The sequence below is a fragment of the Podarcis muralis genome, chromosome 13, assembly GCF_964188315.1.
Source record: "Podarcis muralis chromosome 13, rPodMur119.hap1.1, whole genome shotgun sequence".
Taxonomy (NCBI): domain Eukaryota; kingdom Metazoa; phylum Chordata; class Lepidosauria; order Squamata; family Lacertidae; genus Podarcis; species Podarcis muralis.
In genome coordinates this window covers 59,151,074-59,159,762 of record NC_135667.1, presented here as the reverse complement: position 1 = coordinate 59,159,762, position 8,689 = coordinate 59,151,074, and the positions used below count along the sequence as shown (strand labels likewise).

The 8,689-nt window shown below is 46.3% G+C and overlaps 1 long non-coding RNA gene across 1 annotated transcript; it reads right to left on the bottom strand.

Annotated features, from left to right (window-relative positions):
* Nucleotides 1-6,603: 6,603 nt before the first annotated feature.
* On the bottom strand, nt 6,604-7,973 carry LOC144325189 (uncharacterized). The gene is made up of 2 exons (XR_013390526.1): nt 6,806-7,973; nt 6,604-6,649 (listed from the first exon to the last, which is right to left on the bottom strand). It is a non-coding gene; the product is annotated as an uncharacterized LOC144325189 (long non-coding RNA).
* Between the last annotated feature and the right edge of the window lie 716 nt (nt 7,974-8,689).

Below are 8,689 nucleotides of genomic sequence, written 5' to 3'. Positions count from 1 at the left end.
GTAAACTACGCAAAAGAGGTTGTTTTCCTTCCAACTACATAGAAAGAAGAATCATGGATTTCGCTTATTTCAAGTTGTGTTCTTTGGTGTTAATGCAACATTAAGCCAGAAATCGCAATGTAATGAGACCAGTATAGCAAAACACTGTCTTTTTGTTTCCATATGCGTAGAACGAAGACGAATAAGGTTTGATTTGGCTTATTTCAATTCGCATGGTGTTGTTTGGGTGTGCACCAGAATCACCCCCAACCAAAGCAAAAAGGCGTTTTGGGTTGCATCTGCATAAAAGATGTTAAAGCTCTGATTGGGGTTATTTCAGATTGGTGGTTTTGGGGTTAGAATGCACATTCACCCAGAAATCGCAGAGTGAAATGCTTGTTATCAGCCCAAGTCAAGCATAGGTGTTTTAGTTCCATCGCAATAGAAAGAGGACGAACAAGCTTTAATTGTTCTTTCGGTGTTCATTCACCCACAAATAGCAAAGCAAAGTGTAATAAGTCTAAGCTAGGCAAAAGAGGTTGTTTTGCCTTCCAACTACATAGAAAGAAGAATCTTGGATTTCGCTTATTTCAAGTTGTGTTCTTTGGTGTTAATGCAACATTAAGACAGAAATCGCAAAGTGTATGTAATGAGACCAAAATAGCAAAACACCGTCTTTTCGCTTCCATATGCGTAGAAAGACGAATATGCTTTGATTGGGCTTATTTCAAATTGCATTGTGGTTTTTGGGTGTGCACCACAGTAGCCCCCAACGAAAGCAAAAAGGTGTTTTGGGTTCTGTCAGGGGCTCAGGAGCAGAGGGACAGGAAAGGGAGGAATTAGAGACCGAGGGGGAGGAATCCGAGGGAGAAGTTAGCGATGATAGCTGCCCGAGGTCTCTAAGTCTCTCCAGCGAATCGGAGGATTCACAGAAAGGGGCTCCCGTGGTCAGAGCTAGGGGGTTGCCAGAGGGAACACCCCAGGAAGGAGGGGCCAGGGGGGACTCAGAGAGCAGCAGCTGGAAATCGGGACCAGCTTCCCCACCGGAGAGCAGTAGGGGGGAGGAGTCCCAGGCAGCGGCATCAGGCAGCTTTCCGTCAGCGGAAGGACATGAGTCAGGGTTAGCCACGCCTGCATCAGAGAGCGAGGAAACGGTCAAAAGGAAGGTCGGAGGCAGTGCGCGCGCGCGAAGTTCAAATGTACAAGAGGGTGGCGCAATGAGCAGCCCGGAAAGGGAGCCAGGTCCTAAAGCCCGCCGAAGGGAGGGGGAAGAGTCCGAGGGGTCCGCCTCCGAAGCGTCCAGGAAGGAAGGGACCCCGGGGGGTGGTAGGACCCAGAGGCGGAAGGAGAGACGGAAAAGGTGGAGTAAGGCTAGAGTCTTAAGCTGGTGTACAGGGGGCGGAGACTCAGACGGAGCTTCGCCGGTCTAGTGTCTAGACGTAGAGACGCACGCTAGGGTTTGAAAATGGATAATGTACTTTAATAAAGACTTTTGTATATTACCGCTGGCTAGCGTTGGTCCTCTGTGAGCTGGGACCTGGAGGCAGTCTCTGACAGGTTCCATCTACATAAAATGAAGATGATGAAGCTCTGATTGGGCTCATTTCCAATTGTTGTTTTGGGGGATAGAATGCACATTCACCCAAAAACCGCAGAGTTAAATGTTTGTTATCAGCCCAAATCAAGCATAGGTGTTTTGGTTCCCTCTCAATAGAAAGAGGACGAACAAGCTTTAATTGTTCTTTCAGTGTTCATTCACCCACAAATAGCAAAGCAAAGTGTAAGAAGTCTAAGCTACGCAAAAGAGGTTGTTTTCCTTCCAACTACATAGAAAGAAGAATCTTGGATTTCGCTTATTTCAAGTTGTGTTCTTTGGTGTTAATGCAACATTAAGCCAGAAATCGCAATGTAATGAGACCAGTATAGCAAAACACTGTCTTTTTGCTTCCATATGCGTAGAAAGAAGACGAATAAGGTTTGATTTGGCTTATTTAAATTCGCATGGTGTTGATTGGGTGTGCACTAGAATCACCCCCAACCAAAGCAAAAAGGCGTTTTGGGTTCCATATGCATAAAAGTAGATGTTAAAGCTCTGATTGGGGTTATTTCAAATTCGTGTTTTTGGGGTTAGAATGCACATTCACCCAGAAAACGCAGAGTGAAATGCCTAACAGCCCAAATCAAGCATAGGTGTTTTAGTTCCATCGCAATAGAAAGAGAACGAACAAGCTTTAATTGTTCTTTCTTTGTTCATTCACCCACAAATAGCAAAGCAAAGTGTAATAAGTCTAAACTAGGCAAAAGAGGTTGTTTTGCGTTCCAACTACGTAGAAAGAAGAATCTTGGATTTCGCTTATTTCAAGTTGTGTTCTTTGGTGTTAATGCAACATTAAGCCAGAAATCGCAGTGTATGTAATGAGACCAAAATAGCAAAACACCGTCTTTTCGCTTCCATATGCGTAGAAAGACGAATATGCTTTGATTGGGCTTATTTCAAATTGCATTGTGGTTTTTGGGTGTGCACCACAGTAGCCCCCAACGAAAGCAAAAAGGTGTTTTGGGTTCCATCTACATAAAATGAAGATGATAAAGCTCTGATTGGGCTCATTTCCAATTGTTGTTTTGGGGGATAGAATGCACATTCACCCAAAAACCGCAGAGTTAAATGTTTGTTATCAGCCCAAATCAAGCATAGGTGTTTTGGTTCCCTCTCAATAGAAAGAGGAGAACTGGCTTTAATTGTTCTTTCAGTGTTCATTCACCCACAAATAGCAAAGCAAAGTGTAATAAGTCTAAACTAGGCAAAAGAGGTTGTTTTGCGTTCCAACTACATAGAAAGAAGAATCTTGGATTTCGCTTATTTCAAGTTATGTTCTTTGGTGTTAATGCAACATTGACCCAGAAATCGCAAAAGGTATGCAATGAGACCAAAATAACAAAACACCATCTTTTCACTTCCATATGCGTAGAAAGAAGACGAATAAGGTTTGATTCGGCTTATTTCAATTCGCATGGTGCTTTCTGGGTGTGCACCAGAATCGCCCCCAACCAAAGCAAAAAGGAGTTTTGAGTTCCATCTACATAAAAAGAAGGTGGGTTTATTTCCAATTGTTGTTTTGGGGGATGGAATGCACATTCACCCAAAAACCGCAGTTAAATGTTTGTTATCAGCCCAAAACAAGAATAGGTGTTTTGGTTCCATCTCAATAGAAAGAGGACGAACAAGCTTTAATTGTTCTATCGGTGTTCATTCACCCACAAATAGCAAAGCAAAGTGTAATAGGTATAAACTAGGCAAAAGAGGTTTTGCGTTCCAACTACATAGAAAGAAGAATCTTGGATTTCGTTTATTTCAAGTTGTGTTCTTTGGTGTTAATGCAACATTAACCCAGATATCGCAAAAGGTATGTAATGAGACCAAAATAACAAAACACCATCTTTTCACTTCCATATGCGTGGAAAGAACACAAATAAGCTATGTTTAGGTTTATTTCAATTCGCATTGTGTTGTTTGGGTGTGCACCAGAGTCACCCCCAACCAAAGCAAAAAGGCGTTTTGGGTTCCATCTGCATAAAAGTAGATGTTAAAGCTCTGATTGGGGTTATTTCAAATTGGTGTTTTTGGCGTTAGAATGCACATTCACCCAGAAATCGCAGACTGAAATGTTTGTTATCAGCCCAATTCATGCATAGGTGTCAGGGGCTCAGGAGCAGAGGCACAGGAGAGGGAGGAAATAGAGACCGAGGGGGAGGAATCTGAAGGAAATGTTAGCGATGACAGCCGTCCGAGGTCTCTGAGTCTCTCCAGCGACTCGGAGGATTCACAGAAAGGGGCTCCCATGGTCAGAGCAAGGGGGGTGCCTAGGGGGACACCCCAGGAAGAAGGGGCAAGAGGGGACTCAGAGAGCAGCAGTTGGAAATCAGGACCAGCTTCTCCACCAGAGCGCAGTAGGGGGGAGGAGTCCCAGGCATCGGGATCAGGCGGCGCACCGCCAGCGGGAGGACATGAGTCAGGATTGGCCACACCTCCATCGGAGAGCGAGGAAACGGTCAAAAGGTAGGTCGGAGACTGGGCGCGCGCGCAAAGTTCAAATGTACAAGAGGGCGGCGCAGTGGGCAGCCCGGATAGGGAGCCAGGTCCTAAAGCCCGCCGAAAGGAGGGAGGAGACTCAGGGGGGTCAGCGTCAGCGTCAGAAGAATCCAGGACTGAAGGGACCCCGGGGGGTAGAAGGACCCAGAGGAGAAAGGAGAGACGGAAGAGGTGGAGTAAGGTTAGAGTCTTAAACTGGTGTACAGGGGGCGGAGACTCAGATGGAGCTTCGCCGGTCTAGCTCTAAGACGTAGAGCTGGGGCGCTCCGGTTTGGAAATGGAAACTGTACTTCAATAAAGACTTTTGTACATTACTGCCGGCTAGCGTTGGTCCTCTGTGAGCTGGGACCTGGAGCCAGCTCTGACAATAGGTGTTTTGTTTCCATCGCAATAGAAAGTGGACGAATCAGCTTTGATTTTTCTTTCTTTGTTCATTCACCCACAAACAGCAAAGCAAAGTGTAATAAGTCTAAACTATGCAAAAGAGGTTGTTTTGCGTTCCAAGTCCGTAGAAAGAAGAATCTTGGATTTCGCTTATTTCAAGTTGTGTTCTTTGGTGTTAATGCAAAATTAACCCAGAAATCGGAAAAGGTATGTAATGAGACCAAAATAACTAAACACGGTCTTTTCGCTTCCATATGCGTAGAAAGACTAATATGCTTTGATTGGGCTTATTTCAAATTGCATGGTGGTTTTTGGGTGTGCACCAGAGTAGCCCCCAACGAAAGCAAAAAGGTGTTTTGGGTTCCATCTACATAAAATGAAGATGATAAAGCTCTGATTGGGCTCATTTTCAATTGTTGTTTTGGTGGTTAGAGTGCACATTCACCCAGAAATCACAGAGTGAATTAGGCATACCAAATCGCAAAAGGCATACCAAAATAACAAAACACCGTCTTTTCGCTTCCATATGCGTAGAAAGACGAATAAGCTTTGATTGGGCTTATTTCAAATCGCATGGTAGTTTTTGGGTGTGCACCAGAGTAGCCCCCAACGAAAGCAAAAAGGAGTTTTGGGTTCCATCTACATAAAATGAAGATGATAAAGCTCTGATTGGGCTCATTTCCAATTGTTGTAGTTTGACTTCTTTGTGAAAGTGGCAGTCCATGTAACATGTGGTAAGATGACATGCAAGAGGATGGGGATGGGGCAATGGACAGGTGAGCCAAAGATGCATAGCTGCAATTCTGGGCGTTGCATCTCCCATGCTGGCTGAAGCTGATGGGAGACCTAGTCCTGCGACTTTTGGAGGACCCCAGGTTCCCCACCCCAGCCAGACAGAGTGAGGTGGCAGGTGCAGGTAGCTTGATTCTGGACTGTGTCACTTCCATTGGTAGGCATGACATCATATTTTTTGAATGCTCTTAACAAAATACCTCCCTTCCTGTGTAAGCATATATGAGATGCGCGAACCCTATGCGCGCGCAGAGTCGCTCTCTCCTGCGAGGGAGAAGGCCGGCCCCCACCTTCGCGCGTGTTGCTGTTGTGGTCGCGCGTGAGGCAGGGGCGGCAAGCTGCAGTTCCTCGCCCACGAGAGGCTCCGTTTGGCTTCCGCAGCCCACCTGCACCATCCCTCCACAAAGGGGCACGAGAGGAAGGCCACTGGGGGAGAAAGGCAGGTGGGGGCGGGGGGCAGGGCGGGGGGCAGGGCTGCCCCCTGAGAGAGAGCGGCTGGGAGAAAGAGAGAGGGCCAGCCTGGCTCGGCACGTCTCTGCTGGCCCAACGTCGCAGCGCCTCTCTCCCCCCCTTTCCCCTTCCCTTCCTGTCCTCTTGCCTCTCCTCCGGTGGCACCTCCTTCCGGTACTCCTGCCCTCGCCCAACATGGCGGCAGCACAGCGTCTTCCGCCCAGTTCCCTCTCCTTCCTCTCCTCTTGCCTCTCCTGTGGCACCTCCTTCCGGTACCCCTGCCCTCGCTCAACATGGCGGCAGCACAGCCCAAAATGGCGGCACTAGAAGAAAGCCACTGGGGGAGAAAGGCAGGTGAGGGCGGGGCGGGGGGCAGGGCTGCACCCTGGGGAGAGCGGGGTCGAGAGAGAGCGGCTGGGAGAAAGAGAGAGGGCCAGCCTGGCTCGGCACGTCTCTGCTGGCCCAGCGTCGCAGCGCCTCTTCCGCCTTTTCCCCTCCCTTTCCGCTCGTCTCTCCTCCGGTTGGAACCTCCTTCCGGTATCCCTGCCCTCGCCCGTTTCCCTCCCCTTCCTGTCCTCTTGCCTCTCCTCCGGCGGCACCTCCTTCCGATACCCCTGCCCTCGCCCAACATCGAGAGAGAGAGAGGGAGCATCCTAGAATGGTAGAGATGGAATGGTAGAGATGGAAGGGAAACCAAGGGTCATCTAGTCCAACCCTCTGTAAAGAAGCTCAGAGCTACAATTCCCAGGTCTTCTTTGGGAATTCTATGGGAATTGAGAGTTTCTGAATTCATGAGCATTCATGAGCATCCGCTCATGTTTTTACCTTTTAGTGAAAGTGGCCACAAGTGACTTGGGAAACGCAGCCAGATGGGTGGAGTATAAATAATATAATTATATTGCTCCTGCTGCTGTTCTTCTCTTACTCAAACCCAACCCTATCCCAAACCTTAACCTTAATACAGATAGGTAGCCGTGTTGGTCTGCCATAGTCAAAACAAAAAAAATTCCTTCCACACTGAAGAAGTGTGCATGCACACGAAAGCTCATACCAAGAACTAACTTAGTTGGTCTTTAAGGTGCTACTGGAAGGAATTTTTTTTGTCTTAACCTTAATGCTCACCCTAACTCAAACCTAACCCTCACCCTCACCCTAGCGCTCACTAATATTAACTTAAACCCAACCCTATCCCGAACCTTAACCTTAACCCTAACCCAAACTTAAGCCTAAACCTAAACCTAAGCCTAATTTAACCCTAAACCTAACCTTAACCCTAATTCTAATTTAAACCTAACTCTTAACTTAACCCTAACCCTGATTGTAATCATTACCCTAACCCTGGCCCTAACCCTAACTCAAACCCAACCCTAACCCTAATGGTGCAAGAAGTATCTGTGGTTTAGGGGGTAAGGGGTGTCCTACGGTTTAGGAGTTAGGGTCAGGTTGGGGGTAGGGTTTAGGGTTACGGTATAAGGTTAGGGTGGACTGGGACATGGATGGTGCTGTGGTCTAAACCACAGGGCCTAGGGTTTGCCAATCAGAAGGTCCGTGGTTCATATCCCCATGACAGGGTGAGCTCCCATTGCTCGGTCCCTGCTCCTGCCAACCTAGCAGATTGAAAGCACGTCAAGTGCAAGTAGATAAATAGGTACCACTCCGGCAGGAAGGTAAATGGCGTTTCCATGTGCTGCTCTGGTTCGCCAGAAGCGGCTTTGTCATGCTGTCCACATGACTCGGAAGCTGTCTGCAGACAAACGCTGGCTCCCTCAGCCAGTAAAGCGAGATGAGTGCCGCAACCCCAGAGTCAGGGGCCAGGGCCACAGCAAGGTCCTCCTATATGCTCAATTTGCAAACTAAATCAGGAACTCTGCATCTGCAGTTTGTGAAGGGATGAAGAAAAGAAACCTGCACAGAACTATGCAGTTAAGGTCAACTGTTATCTGGCCCTCAGTTGACTATTGGTATGGGATAGAGCATCCCATTCCGGTCACTGAATGGGCAAAGTGCTTTGATGGGCATATGATGGGCTGCTTTGTGTGGAGGGAATTGGAGCTTAGATTTGTCATGGAACCCTTATCAGGGAAGGTGGATCTGTGCCTTGAACTGGTTTGATTGAGTTTGGGATTTGACCAAATTTGGTATGCAGCTCTACTGCATACTGCTAGCTATATCTATATATTTGCACTTTATTATTATAATAAAGTATTATTATACTTGGAACATTATCCTTTTTTTAAATGAAAACATATTTTTATTAAGTTTTACATAACAAATTTAAATTCAGACATTAATCATCATTTAGGATTCTCTGAATCCTTCGACTCCCCTCCACCCTTCCATGGTTCCCATTATCAACCTCCCTCCCCAGCTGCTTCCCTTATTTTATCTCTTTTTTTAAAATAAAAATAATCTTTCTACCATTTTTTTTGTACATTAAAAGCATTTCTCAAATCCTGCTAAAGTTTTTAGTAGCTTATACAATATAATTTTTTCCTATTCTTTCTTAAATTTAGTCTCTTCCTGGTTTCTGATTTTCCCAGTCAATTTCCAATTTCGCCATATCAACCATTCATCTCTGCTCAGGACTTTATCTTCTTTGCAATAGTATCCACACTGCTGTCATCGCCTACATAAATAGTCATTTCTGCTCCTTTGGAATTTCTGCACCTAAAATACCTGGTGTTATGTATTGAAGTTCTCACCCTGGCCACCTGGAGTATCGTGTATAGTATATAGTTTTCACACAGATCCACATCAGTTACTTTAGGCGGGAAACCCTGGGTTGTTGTTGCTACAATGTTGACAGCCGGCTGCTTATAAAAGCAGGCCGGCTGAGCTGTTTGCTATTCTGTTCTGTTCCAGCTTACAAATAAAGAGCTGCTTTGGAGAAATTGCTGTGTTGTCTGCCATGTCTACCCACTATTTAACACCTAATAAAAGACTCTGGATTTTTCGCAAACGTTACTTTAAACATTTTTTTCAATTTATTATAAA